Raw genomic sequence first — 26,517 nt, 5'->3', positions numbered from 1 at the left:
TTTCAGGAACAGGCAGACTTGAATCAGAAAAACCAATTTTTCAACACAATTTTGGCATTTTACTGGGACATACCCCAATTTTGCAATTTGTTGTGCTTTCAGCCTCCTTCCAGTCAGTGACAGAAATGGGCATGTAACCAATGCTGGATCCCAGAAACCTAAACATTTCTGAAAAGTAGACAAAATTCTGAATTCACCAAGGGGTCATTTGTGTAGATCCTACAAGGGTTTCCTACAGAAAATAACAACTGAAAAAGAAAAATATTGAAATTGAGGTAAAAAAACATCAATTTTTCTCTACGTTTTACTCTGTAACTTTTCCCTGCAATGTCAGATTATCGAAAGCAATATACCGTTACGTCTGCTGGACTCCTCTGGTTGCGGGGATATATAGGGCTTGTAGGTTCATTAAGAACCCGAGGAACCCAGAGCCAATAAATGAGCTGCACCCTGCAGTGCGTTTTCATTCTATACCGGGTATACAGCAATTCATTTGCTGAAATATAAAGAGTAAAAAATTGCTATCAAGAAAATCTTTGTATTTCCAAAAAGGGCACAAGATAAGGTGTTGAGGACCAGTGGTTATTTGCACATCTCTGAATCCCGGGGTGACCATACTAGCATGAGAATTGCAGGGCATTTCTCAAATAGATGTCTTTTTTACACACTCTCCTATATTTGGAAGGAAAAAATGTAGAGAAAGACAAGGGGCAATAACACTTGTTTTGCTAATCTATGTTCCCCCAAGTCTCCTGATAAAAATGATACCTCACTTGTGTGGGTAGGCCTAGCGCCCGCGACAGGAAACGCCCCAAAGCGCAAAGTGGACACATCCAAATTTTTGGAAGAAAACAGAGGTGTTTTTTGCAAAGTGCCTACCTGTAGATTTTGGCCTCTAGCTCAGCCGGCACCTAGGGAAACCTAACAAACCTGTGCATTTCTGAAAACTAGAGACCTAGGGGAATCCAAGGAGGGGTGACTTGCGGGACTCGGACCAGGTTCTGTTACCCAGAATCCTTTGCAAACCTCAAAATTTGGCTAAAAAAACACATGTTCCTCACATTTCTGTGGCAGAAAGTTCGGGAATCTGAGAGGAGCCACAAATTTCCTTCCACCTAGCGTTCCCCCAAGTCTCCCGATAAAAATGATACCTCACTTGTGTGGGTAGGCCTAGCGCCCGCGACAGGAAACGCCCCAAAGCGCAACGTGGACACATCTAAATTTTTGGAAGAAAACAGAGGTGTTTTTTGCGAAGTGCCTACCTGTAGATTTTGGCCTCTAGCTCAGCTGGCACCTAGGGAAACCTACCAAACCTGTGCATTTCTGAAAACTAGAGACCTAGGGGAATCCAAGGAGGGGTGACTTGCGGGGCTCGGACTAGGTTCTGTTACCCAGAATCCTTTGCAAACCTCAAAATTTGGCTAAAAAAACACATGTTCCTCACATTTCTGTGGCAGAAAGTTCGGGAATCTGAGAGAAGCCACAAATTTCCTTCCACCCAGCGTTCCCCCAAGTCTCCCGATAAAAATGATACCTCACTTGTGTGGGTAGGCCTAGCGTCCGCGACAGGAAACGCCCCAAAGCGCAACGTGGACACATCCACATTTTTGGAAGAAAACAGAGGTGTTTTTTGCGAAGTACCTACCTGTAGATTTTGGCCTCTAGCTCAGCCGGCACCTAGGAAAACCTACCAAACCTGTGCATTTCTGAAAACTAGAGACCTAGGGGAATCCAAGGAGGGGTGACTTGCGGGGCTCGGACCAGGTTCTGTTAGCCAGAATCCTTTGCAAACCTCAAAATTTGGCTAAAAAAACACATGTTCCTCACATTTCTGTGGCAGAAAGTTCGGGAAACTGAGAGGAGCCAGAAATTTCCTTCCAGCCAGCGTTCCCCCAAGTCTCCCGATAAAAATGATACCTCACTTGTGTGGGTAGGCCTAGCGCCCGCGACAGGAAACGCCCCAAAGCGCAACGTGGACACATCCAAATTTTTGGAAGAAAACAGAGGTGTTTTTTGTGAAGTTCCTACCTGTAGATTTTGGCCTCTAGCGCAGCCGGCAGCTAGGGAATCCTACCAAACCTGTGCATTTCTGAAAACTAGAGACCTAGGGGAATCCAAGGAGGGGTGACTTGCGGGGCTCGGACCAGGTTCTGTTACCCAGAATCCTTTGCAAACCTCAAAATTTGGCTAAAAAAACACATGTTCCTCACATTTCTGTGGCAGAAAGTTTGGGAATCTGAGAGGAGCCACAAATTTCCTTCCAGCCAGCGTTCCCCCAAGTCTCCCGATAAAAATGATACCTCACTTGTGTGGGTAGGCCTAGCGCCCGCGACAGGAAACGCCCCAAAGCGCAACGTGGACACATCCAAATTTTTGGAAGAAAACAGAGGTGTTTTTTGCGAAGTTCCTACCTGTAGATTTTGGCCTCTAGCGCAGCTGGCAGCTAGGGAAACCTACCAAACCTGTGCATTTCTGAAAACTAGAGACCTAGGGGAATCCAAGGAGGGGTGACTTGCGGGGCTCGGACCAGGTTCTGTTACCCAGAATCCTTTGCAAACCTCAAAATTTGGCTAAAAAAACACATGTTCCTCACATTTCTGTGGCAGAAAGTTCGGGAATCTAAGAGGAGCCACAAATTTTCTTCCACCCAGCGTTCCCCCAAGTCTCCCGATAAAAATGATACCTCACTTGTGTGGGTAGGCCTAGCGCCCGCGACAGGAAACGCCCCAAAGCGCAACGTGGACACAGCCAAATTTTTGGAAGAAAACAGAGGTGTTTTTTGCGAAGTGCCTACCTGTAGATTTTGGCCTCTAGCTCAGCCGGCACCTAGGGAAACCTACCAAACCTGTGCATTTCTGAAAACTAGAGACCTAGGGGAATCCAAGGAGTGGTGACTTGCGGGGCTCGGACCAGGTTCTGTTACCCAGAATCCTTTGCAAACCTCAAAATTTGGCTAAAAAAACACATGTTCCTCACATTTCTGTGGCAGAAAGTTTGGGAATCTGAGAGGAGCCACAAATTTCCTTCCACCCAGCATTCCCCCAAGTCTCCCGATAAAAATGATACCTCACTTGTGTGGTAAGGCCTAGAGCCCGCGACAGGAAACGCCGCAAAGCGCAACGTGGACACATCCACATTTTTTAAAGAAAACAGTGCCTACCTGTGGATTTTGGCCTGTAGCTCAGCCGGCACCTAGGGAAACCTACCAAACCTGTGCATTTCTGAAAACTAGAGATCTAGGGGAATCCAAGATGGGGTGACTTGTGGGGCTCGGACCAGGTTCTGTTACCCAGAATCCTTTGCAAACCTCAAAATTTGGCTAAAAAAACAGAGAGGCAGAAATGGCCTATATACAATTTGCCCCCCAAGGGGAGTGACCCTTGCCTGATGGGTCGCTCCCCATCTCTAAAAAAACAAAAAAAAAAAAAAAAAATTGCCCTGGCGCCTAGAGGTTTCTGCCCCCCCCCCGGGGGCAGATCAGCCTAGTATTAGGCCGATCTGCCCCCGGGGGGGCCAGAAATGGGCTAAAATAAATTTGCCCCCTCAACCCCCACCCCACCCCCTCCGGGAGCGACCCTTGCCTACGGGGTCGCTCCCCCTGCGTGACATTGGCGCCAAAAAACAAATCCCCGGTGCCTGGTGGTTTCTGCCCCCTTGGGGGCAGATTGACCTAAAATCGGCCAATCTGCCCCCAGGGGGGCAGAAATGGTCTAAATACAATTTGCCCCCCAGGGGAGCGACCCTTGCCTGATGGGTCGCTCTCCATCTCTAAAAAAAGAAACAACAAAAAAAAAATTGCCCTGGCGCCTAGAGGTTTCTGCCCCCCATGGGGGCAGATCGGCCTAATGATAGGCCGATCTACCCCCAGGCGGGGCAGAAATGGCCTAAAATAAATTGCCCTCCCCCCCAGGGAGCGACCATTGCCTAAAGGGTCGCTCCCTTTGCGTGAAATTCATGCAAAGAAAAAACTCCCTGGTGTCTAGTGGTTTCTACCCCCCTTGGGGGCAGATTGGCCTCATCAAAATAGGCCAATCTGCCCCCAAGGGGGGCAGAAATGGCCAAAATATAATTTTCCCCCAAGGGGAGCGACCCTTGCCTAAGGGGTCACTCCCCACCAAAAAAAAAAAAAAATGAAACATAAAAAAAAAATAAAAAAATATGGTCCCTGGTGCCTAGAGGTTTCTGCCCCCCCCTGGGGGCAGATCGGCCTAATAATAGGCCGATCTGCCCCCAGGGGGGGCAGAAAAGGCCTTCCCGAAAATATGCCCCCCCTGGGAGTGACCCTTGCCCAAGGGGTCGCTCCCTTTTGTCAATAACAATAAAAAAAAAAAAATCCCTGGTGTCTAGTGGGGTTTTAAAAGCCGGATTGCAAGCAATCCGGCTTTTGAAACCCTCGGAGAGACTTCAAAGGGAAGGAAATACTTTTCCTTCCCTTTGAAGCCCCTCCGGGCCTCCCCAGTGATTGAAAGAGAAATGCTTTTGCATTTCTCTTTCAATCGCGCTGGAAGCAGAGCTTCCAGCGCGACTAGGGAGGCCCCTGTGACAAATCAGCGCACGCTCGCGCGCTGATGTCACAGAGGGGGGTGGGGGGGGAGGGGGTGGAAGGGGAAGGTCTTCCCCTTCCATCCCCGACTTGGGGGGGGAGGGGGGTGCACAGGGGGCGCGCTAGCGCGCCCCCAATTTCCCCTGTGCCATGGATGAGATGATCTCGTCCAAGGCACAGGGGAACTGTAGCCTTGGACGAGATCATCTCGTCCAAGGCACAGAAGAGGTTAAGTACATTTTTATGTTTTTTTCAGTTCTATTTTCTAACTATAACGTCCCTGTATTCTGAGTTTTTTTCAATGAATATGTATACATATATCTATATATATGTCTGTGTATATATATATATATATATATATATTGAAAGGTGAGGGGGCCGCACGGCTCCCCCGCAGCCCTGGGAACCACTACCTACCAAGATAAGCATTCAATGAAATGCAGGGAGCCCCTAAGCCCCCGGGGATCACAACCTCCCCAGGTCGAAAATAAAAGAATGAAGGGGGTCCATTGTGGACCTCCGGGGACCACCCCCTCCCTAGAGCAAATGCAACATTTGAGGGAGGCCATGCTGCCTACCTTGAGGAGCCATAGATGGCCCTCGGGACCACCACCCCCCAGGGCTAGCTCCTGCTATGTTCCAGGGTGCCCACCCCTGAGACATAGCTATTTCAAGTAGCTAGAACTCACACTCCAAGGTAGCTATAACTTGCGACCTCGCCATGCACTGCTAATTACGCCACAAATTACAGTACTCATGACACCTTTCATAACATCATTGATAATCCGGACTTGTGTAGTTGGTGTACATATTTGTATATACTGATTTTTTAACTTTCACTATCTGTTTTTCATGATTACACTTGTTACAATCATGTCCTTTTGTCCTTGCATTCTTCCAGGGGGTGAGGGGGTGTATATGTAATGTTGCTGCATGTGTTTGTGTGTATTGTGTTGTGGGTGAGGGTGTGGGTGGGTGTATTGCATGTTGCGTGTATGTGTCACTCTCTTTCCCCTCCCACCCTCCCCTGTGTTGTAGGTGCAATACTCACCGTGGTCGTCGATAGCATCTGTCCTGCTCCTGATACAGCTGGAGGAAGACCAGCATGGGCAGTAGGTGTAACTCGGGCCCCGTGGCGTCCTGGTTCCTCATTGGGTGTCGAGAGATGAGTGGTTTCCCTTTTGTGTACTGTTTCCGCCGTGCTTTTGATAGCGTTGGATCGGCCCGTGAAAAGGTGGCGGATAGGTGTGTTGGAATACAGTGGGTGGTACTTTGTCCTTCGCCTTCCTCAGCCTGTTAAGGTTCGGAGGACCTAATCCATAAGGGACAATATTTTTTAAAAAGGGGAAGTGGCGGGCCCCCTCCCCAAGCCTTTTTCAGCCCAGGGACTGCATCGCTGTGGCAACTAAAATGATCGAAAGAGGGGTGCAAGGTTCCCCTCCCCGAACCTGCTAAGGCTTGAGGACCCTATTCCACAGAGGCTGGCTACCTGACTGTGTCATGAGGAGCCCACCCCTGGCACACAGTTTCCCCGATGCTGAAGCACAGACAAGGAACACATATCTGCTCCCTGTTGGGGAGTGGATTATTGGTAAGGGCAGCTAAGTACCTACAATTCGCACTCGCACTAAGTTCAGTCAGGGTCTCAATAAATTAATCCCAGCTCAACCCTTGGTAGCTTGGAAACAAGCAGTTAGGCTTAACTTAGGAGACCGGTGTGGAATTTAAACATCAGAAAACAGTAAATAAGTAAAGAACACAACACAATAGGAGTCTCACCCCAATTTATAAAAAAGACTATATTTTTATCTTTAAAATGACACAGAAATGACAAACATTCAATAAAGGGAACCGGAGATATTAATTTTTAAAGATGAAATGTTTTTTAGCGCATACAAACTGAAAACACCAATCTGGAAATCTGGTTGCACTCGAGTGGGGCAAAGTCAAAATTTGAGGCCAACCCCAATGGAGCGCTGCTGGGCTACAATGAGTGGGAGGCTTTGGTTAGAGATTTACCTTCAGACTCAGGCGCTTATTTAAAAAAATGGCCTGCACCCAGTGCAGTACCACTTTTCTTGCAACCCTTAGTGCCCCCCTAATGCCATCATGTGTGCGCCGTACCTAAGATACGGCACACTATGGCGTTAGTTACAGGTACTAGCATAAAGGAATGTTACGCTAGTTCGGAGCTTTGCAGGATTAGCGTAAAAAATGTGGACGATAATCCTGCAAAGCCCATTGAAAAATATGGCATGCTTTCTTTTAACACCTGCTCTGAGCAGGCAAATAAAGTGCTGAAATAAATGATGCAAAGAAATCTTTTAGAGTACTTTGCTCCATTTGTTTGCCCCCCCCAAAGGGGGAATGTCCCCTTAGCATACATTATGCCTGGCACAGGCATAATGTAGCACAAAGGGCTACAATGTAGCACAATGCATGCATTGCACCACTTTGTAAATTTGGTGCAGCGATTTTGGCCTCATTGAGCCACATTAGTGAGGAAAAACAATTATGCTAGTATGGCGCTCTTAAATCTGTCATTTAGGCCCTCATTGTAACATTGCCGGTATTGACCGCATACAGCCGCGGTGATGGCCGCCACCACACCATAGCCGCGGCTACCTACCGTCTGACATATTATGACCATAGCTGGAATTCTGCCAGAAGGATGGCGGAATTCCGGCTGCGGCCATGGCGGCCGACGGCAGTAAGGTGGCCATGCCAGTAGACCGCCGCAGACTGTCTCATGATCCATGATATGGCCTGGCAGTGTTCTGCTGGCGGATGCTGCTGCTGGCAGCAGCGCCCTGTCCTGTCTCCTGCCGGAGGACCCCCTTACAAAAGGTAAGTCGGCTGTTCTGACAGGAGAGGGGGGTGGGTGGTGTTGTGTGTGTGTGGGTGTATGTTTGTGTGTGCATGCATGCAGGTGTGTGGCGTGTGGAATGCGTGTGTGCATGCATGGTTGTGAATGTGCATTTATGTTGTGGGGGGGGTCTGAAGTGGGAGGTTGGGGGAGGACTCTGGGGAGGGATAGGGGGTGGGGGAGACCCCTATCAGTGACAGGGAAGGAATTCCCTGTCACTGATTGTGCCTACCGCCATGGTTGTCGTGGCAGTAAGAGCAACGAAAACCATGGCAGTAGGTGGGGTCATAATCCCACGGGTGGGACAGTGATAGCCGCCTGGCTGTCACTGTCATATTCTAGGGAAGAGTACCGCCAGCCTGTTGCCAGTACTCTTCTCCAAAATGCCGCCGTCCGCCAGGGTCATAATAAGGGCCTTAATCTCTTTCTTGAAGAGTTTCTGAACCGGGACAAAGTCACCAGTCTAGTTGGAGCCCTCTTAGGATACACATTGCAGGAGACCTCGGTCAAGGATTCTATGTTTGGACTTAGATGATTTTTCGGGATGGAAATCTTCATCTAGGACCCAGTTAAAATTGAAGCCGACCTTGCTGGAGCCCTCCTCAGATCCAATACGAGGGAAGCTTCGGTCAACTTTTTACCTTCAGACTTAGAGACATTTTGGAGCTTTTTCTGTCTGATGTCAGAAGACTCTTCACAGCAAGCCAATTTCGATTTACCTTCATCAGATTGCCTTTCCACAAGCCCTCAGTGAAGTCCTGGAAGTCTGGGGCTCTGGAGCTTTTCACCACGATGAACCTGCAAGTCAGGCCGGGTCTCAGTCGACGTAAGCCAGCTCGACTCACGATGTTGAGTTGTTCCACTTATGGAGCTTTTTTCCACAGTTGCTCCAAATTTCTCCAAACTCCTGGATCTTCTTCCAGAAGTTCTTCTAAGGTTCTTTAGATGTCCACAACTCACGCCAAGTTTTCATAAACTCTGAGTTGCTCCTTGGGGGTTAATACTTCAACTCAGAGAATGCACCTGGCTCACACCCAAAAACGACAACTGGTCAGCTTGTCAGTTTCTTCAGGGTTTGATGCAAGGGACTCTGGTCAGCTATTTTCTACCTGTAGCTTACAGGGAGTGTCTTCGTGTAACAGTAGAAGCCAGGCAAAGTCCTTTTCTTTGTGGAGCCCAAGTGTGCAGCTAGTGCAGTCCTTCTGAGTGCAGTGTCCAGGTGCAGGCCATGGGTCCAGCACGAGGTGGGGTGCATATCTGCAAATTTGATCTTTGCTCCTGGGTTGGAAAGCAAAGGGGGGCTCTGTCCAATAATGTGCAGGCTACCACCCTCTTGACTGACCACTTCCTGGGAAGTGAGGCAAAAATCAATCCCAGGGAGCAAGATTCCTCAAAAATCCAAGATGGCAAAAATTCAATCTTAGAGTTTAGGTCTGTCTGAAACCACCCACTGATGTGGGTAAGTCTCCCTTAACACACCCCTTCCTTAGTCTAATCAGGGGGCACCTGGCTGTCCGGCTTTGCAGGAAATAGGGGAGGTACAGTGGTTGTCCCAAATGTCCTTCATTCCTTTGAAGACCAGTTTGGCTGCTCTTCTCCATCCTGTTCTACCATCTGCTTAAGCAGATCTCCTCTCAGCAGATGCTTCCTTTGTTTCAGTTCAGGCCACTTCACACCTCATAAAGGCAGCCTGGCTCAGGCTGCCAGAGGCTGTCAGAGCCTGAGAAATCAGAGAAGGGCACTACAGGGCTGAAGTTGTTAACTTTTAGGAGGAGTTCTAAAACTCTTCCTAGGTGCAAGTCATATTACATTTAACTGTAACAAGTTATTGGATTTATTATAACTTTTAATTTGATACTAAACATGCCATATTTAGCTCATTACTTATGGAAAATAAGAGTTTATTATTGTAAAATAAAGTCTCTCCAAGTTAGCCTATGGAGCCCATTAACTACAATGGAGAAAACAATTGTAGCTTTTTTTCCCTCAGTGGGGCTTATACAAAATATTTTATAAAGTCCCTGCTTATAGTTACACCGCACCCAACTCTGGGGGCACTTAGGGCATACCTTAGGGGTGACATATGTAAAAATAAGGTAGCTTAGGACTTTGGAAATACATTTAATTTCAAAGTCGAATTTGGGGTTAACTTTAACTTTAAATCAGCCAGCAAGGCAGGCTTAAACCTACACGCCCTACCATATACTAGGGACATATAGATAGGTTGGTACAGCCAATTATAATTAGCCTAATTTACATATGCATTTTAATCAGAGCACAGACCATGGGACTGTTTAGCAGTGCCCAAGGCACCATCAGAGTCAGAAAAACACCAACAAAAGTGAAAAACAGGGGCAAAAGGTTAGGGGGCTTCTGCAATCAGTCCAGTTTTCTCACACTCCCTCCCAGCAGGAGCTTTAAAAATATGCCTTCCAGGTGGGAGCAGATGTGTTTCTCTGCATGTGCTCATGCAGACAGGGACATTTAGATTGTTCCCACCTGGTGGAAGAAGTGAAAGGATACCTGTTCCTGCTAGGTGGGAGCAATGCCTTCTCCTGATGCAGGATGGATGCAAATGTGAAGTGTGTGGGGCCACTGGGGCCCTGGGACTCTACAGGCATCCCCAATGGTGTGTGATGTGGGTGCCCAGGTGTGTACCAGGACACCCACATTGGGTCCCGGGCAGTGGGGTCCCAATGAACTGTAAAGGTTTAAGGGGTTACTCACATCCTCATCTTAAAAGAGAAAGGCCCCAGGGGGATGGGATACTCGGGGCCACTGGAGGCTCAAAGAGGGTGGGGCTGCATGCCTCTTTTACCCTTAAAAATGGAAAAGGCTACATATACTGGGGTCTCTGGGGCCACAACGACTTGCGGGGGTTGCACATCCCCTTCCCTTAAAAAAAAGAAGGTCCCTGGGGGACGGAACCTGAGGGATTGATGAAGGCAATTATGACTGCTGAATTTCTATGGTTAGGTGTGTGTAAACTTTGAATAGGAATAAAACACCCATGTAACTTTTGTTTTTTTAGTTTCGTTTTTTTAGTGAATTTCTAAGGTTTTTTTAAAGTCTTTTTACTAACTATAGCATCCTTGTAACCTTTGTTTTTTTCACTGAATTTCTTTCGGGCACGAGTTAAAGTTACTTGAAATAACTCAAACTATATTCTATGGTGTTGTGTCTATAATGTCCCTGTAACCTTTGTTTTTTTTAAGTCTATTTCCTAACTATAATGTACCTGTAACCCTCCCTTTTTCAGTGCAAGTAATTATATATATATATACATGCACTGAATATATATATATATATATGTATATGTGTGTATATATATATATATATATATATATATAGAGAGAGATATTTGTGTGTGTGTGTGTGTGTATATATATCTATGTATACGTGTACAAGATGTTTCTTGCATAATTCTGCATAATCTTGCATAATTATTGAACAAGCAATGCTGCATGGATATGCTATGAGGAATTACATGATTTGTGCTTTCCCCAAGAAACATTTTGATATAATGTGAAAGTGGGAAAACGTGGAGTGGACAATTTAAATAAATTCTAATCATCGGCTTGAATGCACACCCTTTTTAGGGTCGAGTGCGCAAAGTTCTTTGTCCCTGTTGTACTTTCTCTATGGGCTTGTAACCACACCCATGTCATACCCATCAGTTTGGTTGGTTTGTGGGCTTGCCTTTTACAATTCGCTTCATTTCATTTGTGAAAGGCATGAATACATCATGCCTTTTCCGGTGTTTAGCCCTCCTTGAGTGAACCGCCAACTATTTAAAACATATGAGGCTCCATGTTTTCTGTATGGTTTCTGGACTACTTTGTCTCTTCATTTTGGAGGCAGCGCGATCTCGCCTCTCAGTAATCGTGTGCTTTGCATGACATCGATCCTGTTACATGGCTACTTGTACTTTTGCTGGTTACATGGATAATTGCACATTTGCCGATACGTTTCACTGCGAGCTAAATTCTGTTTCCTTTTGTGTGTCTCTGTCATGCTTTATTGGGGTAGTAGGCTTGCTTATGTGGAACCGTTTTACTTTTCAGTTTATGTGGCAAGAAAAGTCTGGTTAGGAGTTTAAAACAGGAATTGCTCTAACACGAGCAAACACGAGACCCATTGTATTGCAAATGCTTGTTCTACATTGTAGGGAAGCTTATGCGCAACGCGTGCCAGTGGTCAGCACACTATTTAATAGAGTGTTTTGGTCTCTCTTTGATGCTGATGCACTCAGCTTATGTGCACACTAATTAACATAGTGTGCCAGGCTTTCTCTGACGTTGATGCACTCAAGTTACTTTTCCTCGTTCTCAAGCCCTGACACGCACAGATACATTTTAAGTAGCCTGAGTCTTGCATTTTGACTGAAGTACACCAAAACAACAGGAATACGCTTGTGAAATTTTATCATTTTACTTTGAAGAAGTACTTGGCACAGTGTGGGAATCTGTTTGTATGTACATGGTACCTGTTTGCACGCTGATAGGCACAGCTGCTTTGGTTTTACTAAAACAGACACACTAATGTTCATACTTCCTTCATGCTGCATACTCTGATGTGCACAGCTGGTGTGGATGTCTTCATTGTTCTATAAGATCTAGGTACATACGCTAAAGTGCACAGCATGTTTGTACTCTGAGTGAGTATTTACATGAAAGTGATAATTACTCTAGGTATTAGGTCTGTTTTAGTATCAGGATTTCAGGGACTAAGCTAAATTGCTTTCCAGATGAACAAAGGCAGATAAGGAATTGCAAATAGGGGTTTCCTATTTGCGATTTCCTAAGCGTGTGTACATAGCATTTCCTAAATCAGGAAAGTAGATGGTAATCGTGTGAAATTTTAAAAAATGCACTCAAAATGCACTTTTAAAAGTGCCATGTACTTTGCAAATGCCCCTAGGGCATTTGTGTGCTTTAAATGTGTACCACTTTTTTGCAGGTGTATCAAGTGGGCCGTAGGCCCATAGGCACCGGTGGTTTTGCATTTTCTAATTTGCAATTTCCTTTAGGTAATCACAAATTTGGTAATGCAAAACCTTTTGTGCCTATGGGCCTTTAGGAATGAATGGTGCAGCATTTCGTAAATAGCAATTTACTAATAGCAATTCCTACTTTGTAGAAATTGATATAAGGAAATCTCTAGTTTTGTACATTCCAATTCCTAAATCATGATTTCTTAGGATTCGCTATTTAAGAAATACAAAATATAAATTTTGTACTTCTGGTCCAAATGTAGTGAACTGAAAGGGGGAGAATTTTTTATCAGAGTATATAACGTCTTTATCCAATAGCAATAGCTATTTGAGAGTTTTTCATTCTGTAACAAATATCCCTAATATTATTTAAAAAAAGTAAATATAGAATATGCAATCTGATAATCCATCACCTCATTTCTTAAAAACATCCTGTGAACCACCTATGCCATGGGAACAGTGGTTTGATGCCTTTGAGACATACTTGAGCCTTATGTTTCCATCCAGAGCAGAAAAATTATCTTTTACTGCACTCTTTAGATCTATACTCAAATATTTACCTGCTCTAGAAGATGTTGAAGGAGAGGAAGAGTCAGATGAATATCAGGAGATTGTAAAAAAAACTTCAAACCTGTTTGATGTTCAACCAAGTTTAGTAGTTGAGAGGTACATCTTCTCTAAAGGGGTTCAACATTTTGGTGAAGATCTGAATACATGCATAACAGTGTTGAGGAAACTGGTAGCTGAGTGCCAATTTGAGAATTTCTGAGAACAAATTGTGAGGGATCACTTTATTGGTCATTTCGTGATAAAGCAATTAAGCAAAAACGTTTGTCTATGGCATGTCTTTTGCTAGAATTAACCGTCAAGACAGTGAAAAATATTGACACTTCCCAAACTTTTGCCTAGGAATTAGAATGGAAAGGCTCTGTCCCGGTGGCAGCAGTAAACACTAGTATGACTAAAGCTCAGAAGTATATGAAATAAATAGATTAGCCTATATCTTTCTTCTTACAACAAGATGTTTGTTTTCGTTGTGGGAACCACATGCATTTCACAGGTGGGAGTCAATGTCCAGCTAAGAACGTCATTTGCAGGCAATACAATAAAGGTGGGGATTTTGCAAAAGTCTGTCAAGGAAATAAAGTCTGAGGTTCATCTTCAGTTAAATGTGCTACTGAGGAAAGTGTTATGGAATATGAAAAATACATTGGGAGAGCCTTGAGAGACATAGTTCTTGTAGAAAAAAAGTGATGATGTAAAAGCTGTTTACCATAGTTTATATATTGATCCCTATGTAGAAGTTATGATGGGTGATAAGGTATTAAATGTATTTGTGGATTCCCGTGCACAAATAGCCATGATTATGCAGGAGTTGTATGACAAAATATGGCCTAACAGACTACTAATGCATCCAGATTGGAAGGCTGTGTTGTATGACGGATGGAGTATTGACTTGTGTGGATACATTGATGGCATTCTCAAGTTTGAAAGACATAGGATTGCAGGTAAAATTTATGTAGGTCAAAAAGGTCTTTATATTTTAGGTTGGGTCCACCAAGGTCTTTTCGACATGATCCTTAAACCAGACACCGATGATAAGATATGGGCCATTAGGGATGATAATGATCTAGAAGGGATCATGAACAGATCCCCATATGTGTTTTCTGGTGAACTAGCCAAAAGTAATCATCTCAAACACAATATCATTGTGAAGGAATAAGGAAGACCAGTTAAACATACACTCAGAAATGTGCCATTTCGCATACATGAAGGCCTAGGAAAAAAAGTTGGATATGTTGTGCAAGAGGGGCATGATTTAACCTATTGATTCCTTATTGTGGCTGTTGCCTTTAGTGGTTGCTTGCAAACATAATGGGGAGTTAAGGGTCTGTGTTGACCATCATTGCCTTAACAAAGAAATTTGGATTGATGAACATCCTTTACTCAACATTTGTGAGTTGTTAGATGGGCTGAAAGAAGCAACTTTTATTTTTTTTCAAAAATTGGTCTTTCTTTAGCCTGCTGTGAGATCAAACTGGATCCTAATTCAACACATCTAAAAGATTTTGTTTCCTCCTTTTGGGGCATTTCAGTACTGCAATATTTTGTTTGGATAAGCCTTGGTAGCCTCAATTTTTCAGAGAGTGATTGCCAACATGCTCAAAGAAGAACAGGGTCTATCAATCGTCCAAGACGATGTATTGATTCACACCCCTGACAGCCAAGTTCATGATACAAGTTTAGGTGAGGTTTTAAAAATATTTCATGCCCACGGAATGTGCTCAGAAGGAACAAATGCAATTTCCTCGCAGACAGAGTGGAATATTTTGGACATTTGCTAACTAATCAAGAAAATTGACCCAGTTTGATTGAGAGTATCATGCAAGCCAAGCCACCTGTCGAAAAAAGGCTGGTTTAAAATAATTTCTTGGTTTGTGCGAATTGTATTAGACATTTATACAAGGCTTTGCAATGAAATTGAGATGGTTGCAATGTATGTTGAAAAGAGCAGATGTGTCTGAGTGGAGCGCAGAGTGCAAAATGATTTTTGAATTGATAAAAGAGCAATTGTCTTCCGCTAAGATGTTGAAATATTGTGATCCTGAGCTCCAGTGTATTTTGACAGTGAATGCTAGTAATCTTAGTTTGGGTGCAGTCTTTGGTGACGTAAAGAATTTTCTGATTCAGACCACTGGATCCTGTGTGTTGACGGAGGCTGAAAAACAGTATTCTGTAATTGAGAAAGAGCTTTTGGCTTGCTGGTGGGCAGTCATAAAATCTTAGAAGTATGTATGAAGTAAACGTTTTGTGATATAGCCTGATTACAAACCTTTGGTTTACGTTTTTATTGGGAAGAATGTCAAGTTTTACTCTTCATGTTGCCAGGGTATTAACAAAGCTGTTACAATTTGATTTTGTACCTAAGTACATACTAGGTGGGAAAACTGGACGTGCCTATTATCTTTGCCGCTCATCTGAAATTGTTGAGCAATGTAGCAAAATGGGATCTGAGGAAGATACGGAGGACTGTACCGTAGCTTTGGTGGACTTGCTCCAGCTAGGTGTTTTTATGGAGCTTAATTGGCGTAAGTCAATAAAAGAAGATATAACATTGAATTTGGTAATGAATTATGTAGAATCAGGCTGACTCAAGGAGAGAAATCTTGATTTTGATTTCAAAACATTTGTCAAGGTTTGTGGGTGCCCCCCTTTATAACAAATGGGCACCCATTTGTGCCACCCCATTGCCGTAAGGAACCCTATTATAATGACTGCTCATGAATGTCATTTGGGTACTACCATCACCAAAAAACACATGAGACTGTCCTATTGGTGGCCTTCGATGGATAGAGAGTTTGATTAAGTTGTTAAAGAGTGTGTCAAATGTTTAAGTTGTGATAAGTCCATGAAAGTTAGAACTCCACCATTATGTCCTATTTAATTGCTGTCAGATCCATGGAAAAAAGTTAGGATAGACATTGTTGGTCTGTTCAATTCTTTGGCTAGTGCTCCACGGTTTGCATTAGTAATGATGGATTATTATAGTAAGTTTTTGAAGTGAAATTTGTAAGTGAGGTCACATATAAAGCAGTCATTGAATTTTTAAACAAAGTCTTTTTGAAAGCCTGGCACTTTAGTGTCAGACAATGGTGTCCAATTTGTTTTTAATTAAGTAGAACATTTTCTGAAAGCAAGCGCCATTAAGCATTCAAAAAGTTCATTGTATTATCGCCAAACTAAAGGATTAGTTGGGAGGATGAACAATGTGTGGGGAGAATGCATTGCAAACAGTTGTGTTGTAGTAAATACAGTGAAGAACATGCTTTGTTTTTTTCCGTACAATCCACATGCATCTAAAGCAGTTTCACCTTTTGAATTGTTAAAGGGAAGAAGGGCCACTACGTGCTTTTGTCCTGCAGGGAATGGATAAATGGATTAAAATGAGTCAGGATAAGTGGTCTGAGGAGAACATCTGACCCAGGGTGGAGAAGGTCCAACAAAGAGAGAAGAAATATTTTGTGTGTAAACCTGTACATGTGACCAAGGGTTGAACTAAGTTTGGAGTTCCAGTTAATGTGGTGGAGGTTATTGGAAACAGTGTGCGTGTGGACAGTAATGGAATAACAGGAATGTGGTGAAAGTTAATCATAGAAGGAAGAGAGTTGAGTGTGAAGAGAGCGATCCTATGATTCTTGACAACAATTCCTTGAAGTTTAATTATGAAGATGAAGTTAAATGTGCCCAGAAATCAGATGTGGCAAAAAAGGACCAAGGACTGTTGCTGAGATGCAGTGGCAGAGTAAGGAGAGTACTGCCTTATTTGAGGAACTATGGGCCATATGTACGTAGATTCAATTTTTCATTTCCTAAATAGCTATTCCATAGAAATTGCTATTTATGAAATGCAAAATGATATGTATCAAAATACTGATTTCCTAATAGCGATTCCTATATGGGCAAAAGGCACCCCCATGATGTACCTCAAAAATAGTGGTGTACATTTGAAGAACACATATATGCCCTATGGGCTTTTGTGTACTCTATTTCACTTTTAAAAAAAGCATCTTTGGGTGCTTTTTTTTATTGCACATGGTTACCATCGACTTGAAGTCAATGGTAATTGCATTTTTTAAATGCCCAATTCGTATTTAGGAAATGCTTTGTACATCTGATTAGGAATCCCAAATAGTGATTACCTCTTTAGAGGATTGTAAATTGGCATTTCTACTGGGTAGAAATCGCAATTTGCAATTCCCTAAAGTGGTTTATACATCTGAAAATCCCATTTAGCATTTCTTAATGGCCCAAGATAGGGATTTGGACTGTTAAGAAATGCTTAATGGCTTTGTACATCTGGCCCTAGGTACTTATCTTGTATGTGTATATTCCTTATGGTTGTTCAAACATTATGTGTAAATACGTTAACGTTTTTGAGTAGTGTATATATATGTGTTTCATCCTGGTTAAGATTTATGTATGTTCACATGTAGTGGAGGGGTTGTTCTCTATTTTTGTTTTCCTTATCTTTTCAACACTTTAGTTATTGTATGTATTAAATGGAATCATGCATCGCTGTAATGTATGTATATTTTTATATAAAGGAAAATGCAATGTAGTGTTTAGAAATTGATGTTAGAACCTGCTGCACAGGCCTATGGAACCTTGACATTGGTATGCAAAGGTTCCACATGGAACGGGTGTTTTTTAAAAATTGGACAGTTGTGTTAAGATCGGGGTACTTCTAGCAGCTCATTTGTTACAAGGGTACATCAAAGTAGTTAAATACCTACTTTCGGTTTCCTGCGTGATGAAGTCGTAACATACATTAAGGTGACAGTTAACCTAGGTAGCAGAGGTCTTGTTGTATAAAGGACTAGAATAGAATGCTGGCTCAAAGCACAGCCGATGTAAATTTTGAAATGTTTTTATGCATCAGTGATTATTTCATTGATGTAGGCAGAAGGAGAGAGAAAGCTCTTTTCAGAACAGAAAGTAGAGAACTCTGCTGGTTTTTTTATTTTGGCGAACATCTGTGCTATCTGGAGACCCCCAAACCGATTCTTTTAGGATTGAAGATGTTAACCTGTAGCAAAAGGGTTGCAAGCCATAGCGAAGAAAACGTACATATTTTACTTTGACTATTTAGGGCCTGGTTTAAATATTGGAAGACTGGTTGCTCTGTCACAACGGTGACAGATATCCTGTTTGCCGAAATCTAAATCCCATTAAATCCATAATATCTAAATTGAGCCCTTAATGTTAATGTTAAGTCTTTCCTACTAAAGCTGCAATAAGTGTATTAACAGCTTTGCATTAAGAAGCTCTGTCTAACTGACATCAGCAAGAAGATATGCCTGTGTGATATTAGCAAGTAAAAAGGTTTACAGTTGCATAACCTAAAAGGAACTATCTGAGAGCTGGGACAAAGCTTCTGCAACAGTTGTTTGTTCTGAGATGTGACCTCCCTGATAATTGAAAATACTTAACTCAGTCAAACACTTTTAAGTTCCATTAATCCTTTGCACTTTTAATCGGTGTACCCAAAAATGGACACAACATCAAGGTGACTAATCGTGAAGGGAGTGAGCAACATTGAAGTCCACCTTTGTTCTTGAGGGCAACCCCCCCCTTGCCATAGTTGATCAAATGTACTCATGATATACGTAGATGTTTGCAGAGGTCTCATTAAAAAACAAACTCAGCACCTCGGGGTTCAAGTAACGATTTTTGAGCCACCTATCATAACTTGGATGTAGTAGAGTTAGCCCATTTGAATTTCAAGTTGTTGCCTTGTTTGGAGGACATTGCTCTCCAAAGTAGTTTCTACATCTATGGTTGAAGTTATATTCAGGGAAGTAAGGGATGACATGGTGGCATAGTGAACCTCCATCACTTATGTCATTTCCGAAGACTGCCCCAAAAAATACTGGTTATTCAAATAATTTGTATTCCAGTGGCAATGGTGTTGGAGGGTGCCACCAGCGAGGAACACAGGTGTACGGCAAGTCTTGCCATGGATATCATCCTGCATGTTTGAAGGGAATTACTATGATTATGGAAAACAATTGAGGAAATACGGACTATTTTTATGATCAATGCATTATTCTAACTAGCGTTTAGGCATGGAAAGGGTATGGTAACCAGCAAAAGAAACTTGAGGATATGTAGATAGTGAAACTATATGGTTATGACAGGTTGGTATACAGCCTAGGAGGGAAACCCACAATCAAACTGGTATTTAGCTTTCAGTTAGTTTCCAAACTTTCCAATGCACCCAGTTTGTCACCTGTGGGCACCTTAAGTCCATAGAAAACTCATACATGTCTGATACTCCCATGGAAAGAAGATTCATTTAAACAAAGCTGGGATCAAACATCAACAGCAATATGTGAGGGAAACTGGAGAGATGCTAAACATATGCCAAAAGTCACATTCAGCAACATCTTCTGGCCACCCAAACAGGAGCCTGAAACGTCTAATGGGTAGATGTTAAAAATATTTTGTTGTGATTTTTTTCCACCAGGCTTGTGATTATACTTTCAAAAAGAAGACAGATATCCTAAACTGGAATTTTGCTGACAGTTGCTCTGCAAAGTTTCCTGATGCACTACACCCCATTTATCAGCAGTTGACATGCTATACCCAAATAATACCCTGGAACTCTCATGCTAAGAAAACAAAGAAGGACACAGACAAGTCACAAGCCTCAGCAGAGGTGTATTCCTGAACAAGGGAATGTAGAGGCAATTATAATGTTTTTAAAAATATTCTAAAAAATCTGACAAACGTTATGTTCAGCATCTTCCACCAGGCAGCCAGTGAATGTAACGTAGGTCTGGGTAGCATCACGGATCTTTTTAATTGCACAGAATTACAATATATATTAGCATATGTTCCATACATTCCTGTGTTTTACACCAGTTATTAAATAAATAGTGCACCATCCCCACAGATTCTGCCACTAAGTTGTGATCTATTCAATAAAATCATATTTGATTGTCTAGACTACACATAAATAAATATACAATTTGGCATTATCAGACTCCAGACATTCAGAACAGGCATTCCCTGGTTAGTGTTACAGTTACAAGATTTAGCAAATTCGTGAAAACCATAAAAATACCTTTGCAGTTTACAATATATCTTGAGGTGTAATGAGATATTGATGTGGGACTTGCACCACTACATTGCCATGAATTTGTTCAGAAGAGTGCACATAGAAACCAAAGAGATTCATGTGTTGAAACAGCTTAATCATTCCTTGACAAAAGATCTGGCTTAGAGGTGCACAAGCACCAAAGCAGTGAAAAGGTTAACTGGGAACAAACAGCTGGCCAATTATTGGAAAATGTAGATTTTGGCCCATATTTATGGGATTTTGGCAGGGGACAGTGCAGCAAGTCATGTTGCTGCGCTGCCCTCTGTCAAAGGAAAAGGGCAGGGATACAGCGTATCTATGGCATATGTCACATTCCTGTCCTTTTCACGTATGCAGCCTAGCACTAATGCAGTGTAGCGCCAATGCAGCCTAGCACCAATGCTGACAGCCTTGCCACATGGTGAAAGGGTGCCTGTGTTGCATGATGAATTGTTTTTGTGCAGGAAGGGATACTGGCAGGCCTTTTCTTCTTTCTATGTGTGCTGCAGAGTGCAGCACACATAGAAAGAGAAAAAACTTGGAGAAATAAAGATATTTCTTATTGTTGTGCCTCCCCTGGAGAGGCATAAGGTTTTGGCGCATCCGTAGGTATACAAAGTCAAAACCCATGGGTGTTGCTTGGGAACACCCACAGGAACACCCATGGAACACCTCCAAATGCAGAGCAAAGGCAACACGTGATTTGTGTTGTCTTGCCTTTCTCCATATCAATGAGGCCATTCAAAGCCATGTAAAGTGGCTTTGTGTGGTCTTATAGATATGATTTGAAGGTTTGCACCGCTGCTGCATCACAAAAAGAGACAAAACGTCAGGGCAAGGGTCTGGTAAATATGACCCTTGATGTTTAGCACTAAAATATTCCAGTTATGTCAGATTGTTAATAGTCTATAATTATGGCACCTGCTAAATTCAAATCCTTAATGTGTTGAATTTCATCAGATGCAATAGTTACAGCATCGCCTACAAGAGCATATTTAATGAGGGCCCTTGTATCATAATTGTCTGTTATATTTCAGTGAATGTGCTATGCTCTTGCAGCTTTGGTTGATCAAAATCTGAAGGGCTGTGGATGTGAGTTAATCAGAATAGGTCTAAAAGGGAAATTGGAAAGACAAGTGTGCTACTTAGGCCCTCATTATGGATTTGATTTACAAAAGTAAACATATACTTTTGTTTTTGGTATTTACAAATTGCGAGCTTAGGTTTATTATTAGTGATTTGATGATTATTTTATGACTGCAGAGACTCTGCAGAAAGAAAAATAGGATAGACTTTTCTTTTTATGCATGGAGTCTCTGCAGTCGTAAAATTAGTATTAGTAAAGTAAACTCACAGTTTGTGTATACCAAAAAAAAAGAAAACATACACAAAGTGAAACTTTATCCTTGTCATCCAGGCCCTCCGAGTATGTTGGAATAAGGTGGATATTTATCACACATAGTACATACCAATACCCCAGGGTGATGTATTTCCCATGTGTGGTAAATATCCCCATTCCAAGTTTAGTACAGGAAAAGGAGGCATAACATGCGGAACCATTTTTAACACACTGAATTCTGCATGTTTCACCTTTTCAGCAGGCCTATTCCTCCGATACATTTTGGCAAGTTTGACTTGCCATCATTTATGAGAAGAAAACTGCAAGGTTGTGATGTTAATCACATAACTCATATTTGTGATCTGTGTGTAAATACGTATTTGAACATGAATCAGAATTTAGCCCTGAGCTTGTAACAAGGGCATTAGTGATTTGGACTGTGATTATGAATTTAGGCGCTATTTAGCTCACCTGATTAATAACGATACCACAGGGATATTATTTATCTGGAGCTATTACGAGTTTATGGGGAATACCATGCAGATTTTGTTGTTTAACACCCCAGTAAATATCGAGGGCACGATTCACAAAGGTAAACTTACACTTCAGCTCTAGCTTTAGCTTTGTAAATTGGACCCGAATGCTTTTCCCCTGTTAAATTTCGGCAGGTTTGACATGCCAAAGCTTAACGAGCCTTGAGGATTTAACAAGTTCAATAGTTATCGGATATGTTGAATAAAGTAAAATTCGCAATTCCGTGGGTTACTTCAGAGATTAACATAAGAGAACCCCATCAAGAAAACATATACTGTCCATGGTGAATTCCCTCTAATAGATGTAGGGCCCAATGTACAATCTACTGAAATAGTGACTCACAATTTGCATGAAGTTGCAACTCGCAAATTGCAAGTCGCTATTAATGATTTATGGAAAAACTCGAGTACCACTTTGTGACTCACAAATGTGGTTACAGCGCAGTTACCAACAATGCAATCTGCAAGTCAATGATTGGTTGCAAAAATCGATCGCCGATCACAAATTGTAAATCGGAAATTGTGACCTAGCATAGGAATAGAGGGAAAACATTGCATTAGAAGGACCCCTAACCATGAAGTGGCTGTCCCTGGAGATCTATGCATGGGAGGAGCAGCACATGGTCCAGGAGAGCAACACATGCCCACATTGCACACTCACCTCTTAACAGCAACAACAATGGCCAGCCAACAGGGGAGCAAAGGTGCTGGGGAACGCAAAAGGAAATTGAAGTTCACAGAGAGAGGACTGGACATCCTCACTGAGTCCTGCTGCAACCACCACGAGGAGCTGTTTTGGAGCTTGTCCCAGAGTATCCCTGAGGCAGACAAGAGGAAAATCTGAAAGGGCATACAGATCTAAATTATTGCCCTGGGAGTGTCCAACAGATCTGTTGAAGAAATTAAAAATAGGTGGTACGATCTGCACTCCAGAGCGAAGGAAAGAGGAAAGGGTCGCAGCCCAGCTCCGTGACTTGCAGGGGACAGGAGGAGGACCTTCCAATGTGGCCACCCCAACAGCTACTGAGGGGCTGGTTGAAATAACTCTGGTGCTGGGGAAGTCAGTGGATTTGGCTCCCTGGCCACATGTGGACCTCCAACACCCACAGGTAAGTGCAAATTCATTCATATGAACATCATGGCAACAACTCAAGGAGTGAACTGGTACATTATGGAACATGCAGCCTTGTACAGAAAAGTGATGTCACTGTCATGCAGTATGTGTACCTAGTACCCTAACAAATAAGGCAGTGTGTCACACACATATTTTTTGTTTTGTTTCTAATTTCCTAAATAGATGCACATGGTTAAATACAGGAAGGGGTGTGTGCAGAGAGAGATGACCAGTCCCAGGCTCATCTGGAGGAAGGGCAGAGTGATGTCACCATGAGTCCCCCCATACATCGCTGGGCCATTCAAGTGCAGCAGACACACTATCCCATATAGCTGGAAGTGGGGGTACAAGTAATCCACAGCACTCCACCCCTCGATCCCTCCTCATGACCAGGGTAAAAAGTGTTCACCCTACACAAAGGGTCCAAAAGCATCCACAGACACTGCAGACTGCACGAGCACAGGCAGGAGTCAGGGAGCAGTCCGACCCCACAAATGTTGAGCAGGCCATGTTGAGGAATCAGTGCCTGCAAAATCAACAGATACGCGCTATAGGACAGAAAACAACCCTAGGATTTGATAACCTATCACAGCAGATGTCTGCTAACCAATCTGAGCTCAGCACAAAATTGGATGGCATCAAGGGTTCCCTTGATCACCTCTGGAGGGAGATGGCAGAGGATAGATACCTGTTAAGGCACTGTGAGCAGAGCTGTGCTACAAGGAAGTTAGCAGACTGGCACAGGCCTTCGTACTTCATAGCACACATGCCCTCGCACTGCAGATGGAGATTAGCCACTTTAGCGGTGATATTGCCAGAGGGCAGCATCAAATTACTGCTGCAGTTGAAGCAATAGAAACTACCAGCTTTGCCAGTGGTGCAACAGGAGAGGCAGCAGACAGCGAAGTGTCTAGGTTGAGCATTGAGTCTACTACTGAGCCATGTGTACTAAGACGGAGGAGCATTCGCCTATCTGGACCACCTACATATGGCACCCCACATGCTGGACAAAAGGCAGTTTTTCCCCATTCTGTATGGTTCCCCATTCTGTGAAATAACCGTTCTACATGTGCAGGTACTATTTTCTTAGCACTTATGATAGGCCGCTTGTCCATCCCTGTTACTGCCAACACAATTAACCCCTCGGGTGCCTCGGACGTAACGGTTACGTCCTGGGCAGCACTGCTTGGGTGTACAGGACGTAACCATTACCTCCATGTAGGGGCCCTCTGGGGAAGCGCTAGTGCTCCTCCCCGGGAGCCTCGCACCCCCCTCTCCTGAGCAGGGATGGAAGGGGAATTGCTTCCTGTTCCACAACACCACCCTCCCACCACCCGACTCCCCGCGCCCTGACCTCATCAGAGGCCGACCCCTCTGTGCTGGAAGTTGAGCAGATATGCCCACTAGACACCAGAGAGATTTTTCTGTTTTTATTCAATAAGGGAGTGGCCCCTAGGGCAAGGGCCGCTCACCAGGGGGGCATTTTATTTTTAGGCCATTTCTGCCTCCCCTGGGTGCAGATCGGCCTATTATAAGACACTGCTAGACACCAGGGATTATTAGTTTTTTTGGTTTCTTTTTTTTTATATGTGGGTCACTTCCCTGGGGAAAAATTACGTTTATGCCTTTTCTGCTCCCCCACCCTTGGGGGCAGATCGGCCTATTTTTATTTGGCCAAGGGCAGAAACCACTAGACACCAGGGAATTTTGTTTTTATTTATATTTATACATAAGGGGAGCGGACCCTTGGGCAAGGGCCGCTCCCCAGGGGGGAAAATATTTGTAGGCCTTTTATTATAATTAGGCCGATCTGCCCCCAGGGAGGGAAGAAACCCCTAGACACCAGTTTTTAGATAAGGGGAGCAACCCCTTAGGCAGGGGTCATTTCCCTGGGGGGGGGATTTATTTTAGGCCATTTCTGCTCCCCCTTGGGGGCAGATCAGACTATTTTTATTAGGCCGATCTGCCCCCAAAGGGGGCAAAAACCACTTAGGCACCAGGGATTGGTGTGTGTGTATGTGTGTGTTTTGTTTGGGGGGGCAGCCCCTTGGGCAAGGGTCGCTCCCCATGGGGGCACATTACTGTTGGCCATGTCTGCCCCCCTTGGGGGCAGATCAACCTATTTTTGGAAGGCCTATCTGCCCCCCAAGGGGGGCAGAAAGCCCACTAGAGACCAGGGAAGATTTCTTTTTCAAAATAAGAGGGTGGGGGTATGACCATACCCCCACCCCAAATAAAGGGGGCCAAAGTTGTTCTGCCCACCAGTGGGCAGGTGGGGCAATTACCCTCGATCCACACTCCGGAGGTGCAGAAAGTCTACTAAATGCCAAGGAATTAAAAATAAATAAATAGTGTTGTGATGGATACCAACCAGTATGGGCCTAGTTATGCCCCCACCCCAACTGAAGGGTGTAATAGTCTTTCAGCTCTCCCTCCCGCTCACTAAAACATCTTATCCCACAGCAAGCAAGATTGGGTTTTGGTTTTACATTTGGACCATGAGAGCTAGGCTAACTCTCAAAATCGTCCGACTTGGAATGGTGAGGGCTGCCTTTTTTGGACTTTGGGATGCTGCCATGTAGAAAAATCCAGAAGACCTAGACACATCTGAAAACTAAACATCTGGGTGATTCCAGTGTGGTGTGATTCACATGCACGCCGCACCATTTTCTTACACACAATGCCGTGCAAACCTCCAACTTTGATGGAAATTTCATATTTTTCCCACATTTGTGTGATGGAACCTTCCGGAATCTGCAGGAATCCACAAAATTTCTACCTCCCAGCATTGTCTCATCTATACAGATAAAAATTCTGCTGCACTTCTATTTTACACTCTTTATATTTCACCTAGTGAATTGGTGTATACCTGGTACAGAATGAAAACCCATTGCAAGGAGCAGCTCATTTATTGGCTCTGTGTACCTAGGGTTCTTGATGAACCTACAAGCCCTATATATCCCCACAACCAGAAGTGTCCAGCAGATGTAACAGTATATTGCTTTAAAACATCTGACATTGCAGTAAAAAGTTACAGAGTAAAACGTGAAGATAAATGGCTGGATTTTTTCACCTCGATTTCAATATATTTTTATTTCAGCTGTTATTTTCTGTAGGAAAATCTTGTAGGATCTACACAAATGGCCCCTTGCTGAATTCAGAATTTTGTCTACTTTTCAGAAATGTTTAGCTTTCCGGGATCCAGCATTGGTTTCACACCCATTTCTGTCACTAACTGGAAGGAGACTGAAAGCACAAACAATTGTAAAAATAGGTTATGTCCCAGTAAAATGCCAGAATTGTGTTGAAAAATGTGGTTTTATGATTAAAGTCTGCCTGTTCATGAAAGCTGGGAAGCTGGTGATTTCAACACCACAAACCCTTTGTTGATGCCATTTGCAGGGAAAAAACCACAAGCCTTCTTTGGCAGCCCTTTTTTCCCATTTTTTTTAAATAAATGAAATTTTGCAGTATTTTGGCAAATTTC

The sequence above is a fragment of the Pleurodeles waltl genome, chromosome 2_2 (assembly GCF_031143425.1).
Source record: "Pleurodeles waltl isolate 20211129_DDA chromosome 2_2, aPleWal1.hap1.20221129, whole genome shotgun sequence".
NCBI lineage: Eukaryota > Metazoa > Chordata > Amphibia > Caudata > Salamandridae > Pleurodeles > Pleurodeles waltl.
This window is presented reverse-complemented; position numbering follows the sequence as displayed.